This window comes from Saimiri boliviensis, chromosome 7 (genome assembly GCF_048565385.1).
Source record: "Saimiri boliviensis isolate mSaiBol1 chromosome 7, mSaiBol1.pri, whole genome shotgun sequence".
Lineage (NCBI taxonomy): Eukaryota > Metazoa > Chordata > Mammalia > Primates > Cebidae > Saimiri > Saimiri boliviensis.
Window position 1 is genome coordinate 21,220,632 of NC_133455.1, and position 12,840 is coordinate 21,233,471.

Consider the following 12,840-nt stretch of genomic DNA (forward strand, 5'->3'; position numbering starts at 1 on the left):
TACCCTTTGCTTCCTACTTGCATGAAGCCTGAATGTCCATCGGAGGTGCAAATGTAGATTTTTTTCTGAGCATGTGTCTACTTCGGACATGCATATGGCCCTCTAGATTGACTAATATCTACATGTACCTTTCTTATTGATTGATTTTCTAAATTGACAAATAAAAATTATATGCATTTATGATGTAAAACATAATGTTTTAATATATGTGTAAATTTTGGAATGGCTAAATCATGCTAGTCAACATATCCATTACCTCACGTACTTAACATTTTTCTGTGGTGAGAACATCTAAAATCTACTCTGTTGGCAGTTTTCAGGTATATACTATTATTAACTATAGTCACCATGTGGTACAATAGATCTCCTGAACTTTTTTCTCCTAACTGAAATTTTGTATACTTTGACTAATGTGTCCCCAGTATGCCTCTTCCCCACCTCCTGGCTCCTGGTAATTGCCATTCTACTGTCTACTTTTATGAATTCAACTTTTTATAATTTCACATGTAAGTGAAATTATGCAGTATTTGTCTTTCTGTGTGTGACTTATTTCAGTAAGGGTAATATATTCCAAGTTCATCCTGTTGTTACTGATGACAAGATTTTATTCCTTTTAAAGGCTGAATAGTATTCCATTATGCATATATATCACGTTTTCTTTATCCATTCATCTATTGATGGACACTTAGGTTTATTCCATATCTTGGTTATTATGAACACTAAATGCAGGAGTTTTTCAGAGTTCATTTTTTTTCTTTGTGCAAATATTTTACAGTTTTATTTTTAAATCATTTACACATATTCATACAAAGAAAAATAAATTTCATGATGGAATCTTGGGACCATGGTAGTTAAAAAAAAAACAACTCTCTGATCATTAGCTACTGAAGACTAGGCAAGAGGCTTAGCAGTCATTACCTCCCCATGCAGGAGACAATTGAGAAGAATCCAAGCTGCTCCCTCATCTTCCTTCAATCTTCACCTTCCGGAGACAAGATGGGGGAAGGGGATTTTCCAATGCTCTCCCCTAGAAACATTTCAAAAAATATATCAAAGGCTTATGGCAACACTGAACCTATTTGCTAGAAATCTGCAACACTGCAATTTCTGAACCAACTTTCTAGAAGAGTTACCTCAATTCCCATTCACAGGTACTTCTAAGAGGAGGAAGGTTTGCTGCACTCACCACACTCCCTTCCCACTTGCTCTGTCCTCCCAACTCTCCAGAACAGAGCCTAGATCTCATCTGATCTAGCACCTCCCTGCTCCCACCCAGCCTCCTTTCACAAGTGAACCATCCTCCAACCCCACACACCCAGACACTCTGTAGCAATTGGTCCTGGAAGCTCCTGAGGACCACTGTGATGATGACACAGGATTACTGCATCAGCATCGTACTCACAGGGAATCAGAGCTCAGCCAGGAGAGATCCAAGAATAACAGAACTATGAACACTCCTACCAAAACTCAGCTCTGCTCAGCCAAATCAACAATTCAGCCAAACAGAGGAACTCCTAGCACGTCCCACCCCAGACCATCATCATTAGAGGCGCACAGCAAATGAGCCTCCTACTTAACACTGCCCAAGGAAGCTGGACTATTATCAATTCCCAGTAAAAGTGAGGGAAAGGACAGACATTACAAATATGGTAGATCCCATCAGAAATGGCAGCTGATGGCAACAGTTACCCTAAATCGTTGGGTCCTACCCAAGAAGCAGCACCAAGAAAAGGCATGATGAGCAGAGAGATCTGTAGCTGGATGTTACAGCCCTTGAATTACCAAGAGACTCAGAGATAACGCAGCTCATTTCCTACAATTATGTAGGAACTAGAACACAGACTAGCCACCCCTACGTTGAGGCAGTTCCTGAAAGGCCGTACCGCTTATGGTCATCAGCCTACCCCCTTGGTAGGGGGAGGAGGAATCACATCCAGAATGGGGACCCCTCCAGGTGGACACTCACAGGGCAGCCATCCCATTGTCACTGGGGCAGGCCAAACAGTTAGGAGGGTGGACAGATCCCGGGCATCAGCTGCACCATAGGCATCGCTCTGGCCTAACATAGACAATCCAAACGCAGGGTGCTCCAGATGTTCTCCGACATAGTGCCTCCTTCACCCTGAGGGCTCCGGCTTTTCCTCTGCATGTTCAAGGCCTCCAGAAAGTGCTCCACAACCTCCTGGTGAGCTCCAAGGTTGATGCAGTTGATGCCCAGGTTATAGCGGGACTGGATATAGCCAGGCTGGAGTTCGAGGGCCCAGCAGTATGCAGCTACTGCTTCTTCACTTTCATTTCCATTGGCCAAGGTGGCCCCTAGCTTATTCCACAGCAAATAGTCATTGGGACGAACACTGAGTGCAGCTGTGAAGCAGTCCACGGCCTTGTCTTACTCCCCACTCAGGTTGAAAAGGATTCCCAAGCCACACTGCACATCAGGGTTAATGGAGGTAGGGTCCAGCTGCACAGCTGCCAGGAAGAGCTCTTTCACTTCAAGAAATAGGGAGTCAGACAACAGAGACCCCAGGTTATGCTTGCCGGGGCTCAGTCCTGCCCCACCAGCCCCTTCTTCAGCAGGTGTCACCAGATGGGCATGGTGTGTAGCACAGCCAGTCCCGCAGGGTTTCACAGGCCTGTCACTGCAGGGACTCATTGATGAAGCTCACGGCCAGCGCCATCAGTGCTGTCTGGTTATCTGGCTTTAGCTCCAGACACCTCTGCAATGCACTGATGGCTAATAGTTCTTGTTCATTTTCTGCCTGGGTGGTACCCAGATACTGCCAAGCTTCCATGTGCTTAGGATCCTGCTGCACAGCTGCCTCAAAAAGCAGCACAGCATTTGGCAGGTCCGCCTCCTGAAGTTGCCACAGCCCTTCAAAAGGTTGAGGGTGATCACGCAAGGGGTTCTTCTCCTCAAACCTTATCATAGGTAGCTGACGTAAAGTCATCATAGTCAGAAAGCCAGGGGTGAGCTTCAGCATCCCGTTTTGCCATCTCCTCCAACTCTGCCTGCAACTTGTCCCAGAAATTGACATCAGACTCTATAGCTGACTTGGCTTTTTCAAACTCCATATCAAGGGCAGATGTGTTTACTGGTCATGTGAACTGGTCAACCCAGGCATCTGATGTACCCTCAGAATTAGCCAATTTGGGGTCATCCACTTTGGCCACAAAGTCACTGGCCATGTGCTGCAGATCCTCCTCAGGATGATATTCATCACACCAGCGAGTGGAGGCTGTTCCCTCGGGCTCTCCCAGCCACAGTTTTTCATCTGATTGCTCCAAGTATTCCTCAGCCCAGCGAGTGGGGGACACAAAGGGGTCTGTAACTTCAGAGATGAATTCCTGTGACCACTCAGTCTCATTATAATCCTGAGTTACGTTCACAGTGTCTCCAGCTGCAAGAAACTCCTGGGCCCAGTTTTCAGACAAGGCCAAGTCTGCCACACCAGGGGCTCTCTGGGGAGCCCGGTGGAAGTTTGACTGTTCAGTCTGCTGCATCTCAGCCAGGAGGTCATCCATCTTGAAGGTCTGAGGGGCATGAGACAAAAGGGGTGCATCTGGTCCTGCAGGAATTCAGCCACCAACTCATCTTCAGAAGCTACTCCCAAAGGCTTGGAGACTGCCTCAGAGGCTGGAGCTCCGGGGGGCCAGGGGCCAGGCCTCAATCCCTCCTGCCGAAGGGCCTTGTCTTGGGTGAAGTGCCTGGCCAGCTTCTTGAGCGAGTTGGCACCCCCGCAATCGGCCCCCACCAGCTCCCGCATTGTCATGGTGACTGCCAGCTCTCGCCGCGCCCCGCCTCGTGCTGCACAACCCGCCGGGCACCAGGTGCGGGCCTAGAGTTCTTATTTCCAAGTGTGTTTCCTTCCCCAGCCTCTTTCCCAACCTTTTGGTTCTCTCTGCTGTTTGACCTATTATCCCTTACCTCAAAAGGCTGTGGCTAACATATTTGCCTTTAAATGCTTTTGACATAAGCTGTCTTGGAGATCACTCCTGTTCTGAGAAAACTCCAAGGTGGATGAAATAAAAGCAGTCCCCTATGTTGATCCTGCAGGGAAGGATCAGACACACCAAAACACATAGCTACAATTATTTGAGAATAAGATCCATACTGATCCCTGTGGCACCAACAACCTGCACCAGGAATGCAGACTGCTATCTCCACAGCTGTCATTGAATTAGGGAGTTGTGGATGGTAAGGCAGGTAAATAAAAATGCCATAACACTCTCTTACCAAAATTTACCATGTCTTTCTTCACTAAGCATTCCCCTGGATTTTGTAAAATTTTGATTAGATTCTAGAGCTCAAAAAAAGTTGATTTTGACTGGTTTTTATCTAGCTTAAGGGTTGTTTTAGTGGAAGGATAGATTTTTGGAGTTCTGTACTTCATCATTTTCTGGGATGGTACTCTGTTTTTTTAAACAGCTTAATTGAGGTATAATTGCAAATATTTAAAGTATACAATTTCATAAGTTTCTTTTTTCTTTTCTTTTTTTTACTTTCTTTCTTTCTTTCTTTTTTTTGGTGGGGAGGCGTACAGTGTCTTGCTCTGTTACCCAGCAGTGGCACAATCACTGCTCACTGCAGCCTCAACCTGCTGGACTCAAGTGATCCTACCACCTCAGCTCCAGAGTAGCTGGGACTACAGGTGCACACTGCCATGCCCAGTTAATTTTTGTATTTTTTGTGGAGAGGAGGTTTTACCATATTGCTCAGGCGGGTCTCAAACCCCTGTGCTCATGTGATCTGCCCACCTCAGTCTTCCAAAGTGCTGAGATTATAGGCATGAGCCACTGCACCAGGCTGATGTATTTTTTATCTCTATGTAAATATCATGCTGGTTTTGAAAATAGACTTTATGTTTAGAACAGTTTTACATTTACAGAATAATTGGGCAAATAGTACACAGTTCCCAGATACCTACCACCTTTCTAGTTCCCAAAGTTTCCCCTATTATCATTTTGCTTTAGTATGGTACATTAATGAACCCATATTGATACATTATTGTTCACTGAAGTCAACAGTTTACACTAAGTTTCAGTCTTTGTGTTGTGCAGTTCTGTGGCTTTTCATACTGTCATGTATTCACCATTATAGTATCATCCAGAATACTTTCACAGTCCTAAAGTTTTTTATTCATCTATTCATCTTCCTTGCACTCTCCCTTTCTTTGGCAACTCAGTGATATATTTATGGTTTCTATAGTTTTGCCTTCTCCAGAATGTCATGTAGTTGGAATCATATGGTGTATAGTCTTGTCAGATTCACTTTTCACTTAGCAATATGTATTTAAGATTCTCCAGATCTTTTAGTGGCTTTATTTTATTTTATTTATTTATTTAGAGACGGGGTTTTGCTGTGTTGCCCAGGCTGGAGTGCAATGGCTATTCACAGGCACGATCTCACTACTGATCAGCACAGGAGTTTTGACCTGCTCTGTTTCCGACCTGGGCCAGTTCACCCCTCCTTAGGCAACCTGGTGGTCCCCTGCTCCCGGGAGGTCACCATATTGATGTCGAACTTAGTGCAGACACGCGACTGGCATAGCACACTACAGCCCAGAACTCCTGGGCTCAAGCCATCCACCCACCTCAGCTCCTGAGTAGCTGGGACTACAGGCATATTCCACTGCGCCTGGCGGTCTTTTAGTGTCTTAATAGCTCATTTCTTTTTATTTGTTGTATGGATTTATCAGTTTTTAAAAATTCTTTCACCATTGTGGGACATCTTGGTTGCCTCTGTTTTGGGCAATTATAAATAATGCTTCTTTATTAGTATACAGGTTTTTGGGTGGATATAAGTTTTCAGTTCAACTGGGGAAATAGCTGGGAGGATGACTGCTGGATTATATAGTAAGCCTATGTTTGGCTTTGTAAGAAATTGTGGCCAGGCATGGTGGCTCACACCTGTAATCCTGCACTCTGTGAGGCCGAGGTGGGTGGATCACCTAAGTCAGGAGTTCAAGACCAACCTGACCAATATGGAGAAAGCCTGTCTCTACTAAAAATACAAAATTAGTCAGGTGTAGTGGTGCATGCCTATAATCCCAGCTACTCAGGAGGCTGAGGCAGAATCGCTTGAACCTGGGAGGCGGAGGTTGCAGAGAGCCGAGATGATGCCATTGCACTCTAGTCTGGGCAACAAGAGCAAAACTCCCATCTCAAAAAAAAAATAATAATAATGGGGCCTGGTGCAGTGGCTCACGCCTGTAATCGTACCACTTAGGGAGGCCGAGGTGGGTGGATCACAAGGTCAGGAGATCGAGACCATCCTGTCCAACATGGTGAAACCCCGTCTCTACTAAAAATACAACAAAATTAGTTGGGCGTGGTGGCACATGCCTATAGTCCCAGCTACTCAGGAGGCTGAGGCAGGAGAATTGCTTGAACCTAGGAGGCAGAGATTGCAGTGAGCTGAGATTGTTCCACTGCACTACAGCCTAGGCAACAGTTTGAGACTCCATCTCAAATAAAAAGAGAGGAAAGAAATTGCCAGACTGTTTATGAGTTATTTGTGTATTGTGGATGCAGTTCCTCAATCAAATATATTTTGGAAATGTTTTCCTCCAGTCTGTGTCTTGTCTTTTTATTCCTTTAACAGGGTTTTCTGCAAAATAGATTTAAATTTTTTTTGAATGAGGTAAAATTTATATAACAACTTTTTAAGTGAACAGTTGAGCAGCGTTTAGCATATTCACAGTGTTGTTCAACCACCAGCTTTATGTAGTTCCAAAACATTTTTATTACCCTCAAAGGAAACCCTGTACCCATTAAGAGGTTACTTCTCCTCCCCCACCAGCCTGCTTTCTGTCTTCTGTTTCTGTATTCTGGGCATTTACTATAAATGGAATCATACAATATGTGTAATGTTTTATGTCTGGCTTCTTTCACTTAGCACAGTGTTTTGGAGGTTCATCCACATTGTAGGATATATCAGTACTTCATTCCCTTGCATAAATAATATTCCATTGTGTATGTGTATTGTAGGTATGTACAATTTATTCATCCATTCATAAACATGATGGTTGTTTTCACCTTTTGGTGAAAATAGCGCTGCTATGAACATGTGTACATGTATTCTTTTGAATACCTGCTTTCCAATGATGTCCCACTCATCCATTTTTTCTTTTATGGATCATGGATCTAGGTGACCCAAGGTCATCTAGATTTTCTCCTATGTTATCTTCTAGATGTTTTATAGAAGTTTTGTGTTTTACATTTAAATCTGGGATCCATCTTGAATTAAGTTTTGTGACAGGTGTAAGATCTTATTTTTGCATATGGATGTCTAAGTCTAACACTGTTTGTTGAAAAGATTATACTTTCTCCAGTGAATTGCTTTTGATCCTTTATCAAAGTTCAGTTGACTATATTATTGTCTGCATGGTGTTTTAGTTCAGGCAGCTATAACAAATTACCATACAGTGTGTGACTTAAACCACAGACATTTATTCCTCATAGTTCTAGAGGCTGGAAGGTCCAAGGTTAAGATATCAGCAGATCTGGTGTCTGGAAAGAGCCTACTTCCTGGTTTGCAGATGGCTGTTTTCTTATGGTGTCCTAACATGGTGGAGAGAAGAGAGAGAAAGCAAGCCCTCTCGTGTCTTTTTATAAGGGCACTAATCTCATTTGTGAAGGCTCCACCCTTAAAAGCTAATTGCCTCCCAAAAGCCCCACCTTCTAAATACCTCATGGGGTTAGGATTTCAACATATAAATTTTGAGGGACACAAACATTCAGTGCATAACATGTGGTATATCTCTGTATATCCTCGTTTAACCTATCTGTGACTTTATATTCAAGTGGGTTTTTTGTAGACAACATATAGTTGGGTTTTTTAAAATCCACTCTAACAGTCACTGTATTTTTATTGGTTTATTTAGATCATATTGAAAGCAATTATTGATATAGTTGGATTAATATCTGTTTGCTATTTGTTATATCTGTTCTTTATCTTCCTATTTTTTTCTTTTTCTGGTTTTGAGCATTTTAAATATTATTCTATCTTCTCTCTTTTCTTAGCATATCAATTATACTTCATTTTTAAGTATAATTTTTAGTTACTGCTTGAGAGTTTGCCTTACACATTTACTAATCTAAGTTAACTTTAAAACAATACTATATTGTTTCATTGGTAATGCAGGTACCTTATAACAGAGTATTCAGGGAGGATCATGTAAGCCCAGGAGGTTGAGGCTACAGTGAACCCTGATCTTTCCACTGCACTCCAGCCTGGGTGGGAGAGCCAGACTCTGTCTCAAAAAAAAAAAAAAAAAAAAAAAAGATTTTGCTTGTCAGTTCCTACAGAAATGTCTGCTGAGATTTTAATTGGGATTATGTTGAATCTATATATCAGTTTGGAGAGATGTGACATCTTAACAATATTTAAGGCCGGGCGCAGTGGCTCAAGCCTGTAATCCCGGCACTTTGGGAGGCCGAGGTGGGTGGATCATGAGGTCAACAGATCGAGACCATCCTGCTCAACATGGTGAAACCCCGTCTCTACTAAAAATACCAAAAAAAAATAGCAAGGCAAAAAAACAAAACAAAACAAAACAAAAAAACTCCCACAATATTTAGTTTTCTTTTTTTTTTTTTTTTTTTTTGAGACGGAGTTTCGCTCTTGTTACCCAGGCTGGAGTGCAATGGCGCGATCTCGGCTCACCGCAACCTCCGCCTCCTGAGTTCAGGCAATTCTCCTGCCTCAGCCTCCTGAGTAGCTGGGATTACAGGCACACGCCACCATGCCCAGCTAATTTTTTGTATTTTTAGTAGAGACGGGGTTTCACCATGTTGACCAGGATGGTCTCGATCTCTCGACCTCGTGATCCACCCGCCTCGGCCTCCCAAAGTGCTGGGATTACAGGCTTGAGCCACCGCGCCCGGCCTAATATTTAGTTTTCTGACCCATGAACAAGGTATATTTGGCAAATTGTTTAGGTCTTTTTCTTTCTTTTTTTTTTTTTTTTTTTGAGACGGAGTTTCGCTCTTGTTACCCAGGCTGGAGTGCAATGGCGCCATCTCGGCTCACCGCAACCTCCACCTCCTGGGTTCAAGCAGTTCTCCTGCCTCAGCCTCCTGAGTAGCTGGGATTACAGGCACGTGCCACCATGCCCAGCTAATTTTTTTGTATTTTTAGTAGAGACGGGGTTTCACCATGTTGACCAGGATGGTCTCGATCTCTTGACCTCGTGATCCACCCGCCTCGGCCTCCCAAAGTGCTGGGATTACAGGCTTGAGCCACCACGCCCGGCCTCTAGGTTGACAGAAGTTAATATAAACATGTTACTCCACTTTTTGCTTGCATTGTTTTCAACAGGAAATCTGATATTATCCTTATTATTATTCCTCTGTGCATAACATGTCCTTTTTTTCTCTGGCTACTTTTATGCTTTTTTTTTTTTTTTTTTTTTTAAATGAACCATTTGATTATGATATGCCTTGATACTGTTTTCTTTATATTTCTTGTTCTTTTGATTAATTGGTTTTTTTGAATCAATGGGTCTTCATCAGATTTGGAAACTTTGGGGCCATTATTTCTTCACATATTTTGAAGAAATGTTTTTCTTGTTGCCACCACTTATACTGCTTTCAGGTCTTTTATTACCCAGGTATTAGGATTTCTCACAATTTGCCAGTGCTTTTTGCAGTTTTGCATGCTTTTCCCCCCAATGTTTTCCATTTTGGATATTTTCTTTTTTGGTTGCTGGGGGAGATGGAGTCATGCTCTGTCACCCGGGCTATCGTGCAATGGCATGATCTTTGCTCACTGCAACCCCTGCCTCCCGGTTTCAAGTGATTCTCATGCCTCAGCCTCCCAAGTAGCTGGGATTACAGGCACCCACTCCCACACCCAGCCTACTAAAATTTTTTCTATTTTTAGTAGAGATGGGGTTTCACCATGTTGGCCAGGCTGGTCTTGAACTCCTGATCTTAAGTGATCTGCCTGCCCTGTCTTCCCAAAGTGCTGGGATTACAGGCATGAGCCACCACACCCATACTACCATTTTGGATATTTTCTATTGCTACACTTTCCAGTTCATTGATTTTTCTTCTGCAATGTCTTATCTCTCCTTAATCTCATTTAGAGATTTAAAAAAAAGTCTCAGGCCAGGCCCAGTGGCTCCCACCTGTAATCCCTGAATTTTGGGAGACTGAGGTGGGTGGATCAGTTGAGGTCAAGAGTTTAAGACCAGTCTGGCCAACATGGTAAAACTTCATCTCTACTGAAAAATATAAAAATTAGCCAGGCATGGTGGCACACACCTATGGTGTGCCCAGGTAGTATCAACTATTTGGGTGGCTGAGGCAGGAGAATCACTTGAACCCAGGAAATGGAGGTTGCTGTGAGCTGATATTGCAACACTGCACTCCAGCCTGGGCAACAGAGTGAAACTGTCTCCAAAAAAAAAAATATATATATATATATATATATCCATTGTACTTCCACTGTGGTTTTTATCTCTAGCAGTTTAATGTAGATTATTATTTTTTTTTAAATGGATTTCACTCTTGTTGCCCAGGCCGGAGTGGATAATGGCACCATCTTGGCTCACCTCAACGTCTGCCTCTTGGGTTCAAGTGATTCTGCCGTCTCAGCCTCCCGAGTAGCGGGGACTATAGGCATGTGCCACCATGCAGGGCTAATTTTGTATTTGTAGTGGAGATGATGTTTCTCCATGTTGGTTGGACTGGCCTTGAACTCCTGACCTCAGGTGATCACCCCGTGTTGGCCTCTCAGAGTGTTAGAATTACAGGCGTGAGCCACTGTGGCCCAGCTATTTTCTTTCTTTTCTTTTTTCTTTCTTTCTTTCTTTTTTTTTTTTTTTTGAGGTAGAGTCTTCCTCTGTCACCCAGATTGGAGTGCAGTGGCATGCACAATCTTGGCTCACTACAACCTCCACCTCCTAGGTTCAAGCGATTCTTTTGTCTCAGCCTCCTGAGTAGCTGGGATTACAGGCACCCGCCATTACACCCAGCTAATTTTCGTATTTTTAGGAGAGACGGGGTTTCACAATTTTGGTCAGGCTAGTCTCGAACTCCTCACCTTAGGTTATCCACCCACCTTGGCCTTCCAGATGCTGGGATTACAGGCATGAGGCACTGCACCTGGCCTAATGTAGATGTCTTTTAAAAATATATTTCTTCCGTGTCTCAACTTACTGAAAAGATGGAATGTAGTTATGATGACTGTTTTATTGTCCTTTACTGCTAGTTCTAATATCTGTTTCAGTCTTGGGTAGGTTTCAATTGATTTATTATTCTCTTTAGTATAGGTCATGTTTCCTTTTTCTTTGTATGACTGATAATTCTCTATTGAATGCCAGACATTCCGAATTTTATCTTTTTGGGTGCCAGATATTTTAGTATTACCATAACTATTCTTGCATTGTATCCTTGGATGCAGTTAAATTACTTGGAAATAGTTTGAATCATTCAGGTCTTAGTATTATAATTTGTTAGGTTATGTAGAATAATGTTCAATCTCAGGATAATTATTTCTCATTATTGAGGCAAGACCTTCCTGAGTACTGTACTCTATACCCTGTTGAATTATCAGTTTTTCTAGTCTTGGTGATGAGAACAGGCACTATTGTTGGCACTGTGTGGACTCCAGAAACTGTTCTGTCTAATACTTTCAATGATTCTTTCTTCAGCTCGGAGAAGTTTATTTAGACACATGTACTAATTAGTAATTGGCCAAATGCTTGTGGCAGATCTTTTGCAAATCTATGAAGTTCTCTGTGAAGCTTTTTTTTTTTTTTTTTCCCTTCAGCATTCTTTCCAATGAATTCTAGCTACCTTGGTCTCCTTGGATCTCAGTTCTGTTTCCTCAACCCAGAGAGTCCACCAGGCCTCCCTCAGTTTCCATTTCCTGTACTGTGGCATAAAAACTTTTTCTGGGAGGTCAGATAGGGCAGTTAAAGGGTTCATTTTATTTGTTTCTCTTCTCTCTGAGATCATTGCCCTTTGTTGTCTGATGTCTGGTGTCTTGAAAACCATTGTTTCAGATGTTTTGTCTGATTTTTGTTTGTTTGCTAGGAGAGTAAATACAGTTCTGTCACTCCATCTTGGCCAGAAGTGGAAGTCCCAGTTTGTTTTTATAAAGTGTATTTTTTTTTCCCACCTATGGAAAAAAGGCCTTGTATCATTGTGTCATTACTGTGATTGATATCAGGTGTTTATTATTATAGTTGCTAGGTGCAAATTTTATACTAAAGCTCAGGGACAGATAAAATGCTAAAAGTATTTCAGCTTTTGAACATTCAGGGAAATTGGGAGACCTCAGATTCATATTATTTAAATAATTTAAAATATGTATCTAAATGATTCTTTAAAATAGGAAAAAATGTCCGTATACTTCCAGACTAAAAAAAGTTTTAGTATTCCTCATTGTCTTTTCTTCTGATAAATCTGCCAGGTTGGAGGAAAAAAAATAACACTGTTTTACTTGCTCCGTCCTTTAAATTGAAGTCCACAATTCAAATGAAATAGTGTAACTTGTTCATTTATTCAACTTTAGGAGAGCAATGGTGAAAAAAGAACTACAGCTAGATTTAGGAGACCTCAATTCTCATTTTAAATTTTGTTAAGAATCTGTATGACTTTGAGGAAATTGTTTTTATATTTGTCTAGTTTTTTTTTCTAAAAACGAAAATCATTATTGTCATTCTAATCTACATCAGATTTAAAAAGCGTTAGTAAGATGTCTGTACACAGATTTTGTAAAATTAAAGGTTCTTTGTGAATGTTTTTATGGATTTCTCTGAGCAAGGGAATCACGATCATTAAACTAAGTACTATCAATAGTGACTGTTTCTTTCTTTCTTTCTTTTTTTT

General features: G+C 41.9%; 1 protein-coding gene and 1 pseudogene across 8 annotated transcripts in view; one reads left to right on the forward strand and one right to left on the reverse strand.

The window, feature by feature from the left end:
* The window catches only part of TMEM116 (transmembrane protein 116), a 144,749-nt gene that overhangs the window by 35,441 nt on the left and 96,468 nt on the right, over nucleotides 1–12,840 (forward strand). The gene's annotated exons all lie outside the window — the stretch shown is intronic.
* On the reverse strand, nucleotides 1,896–3,788 carry LOC104652066 (peroxisomal targeting signal 1 receptor pseudogene; annotated as a pseudogene).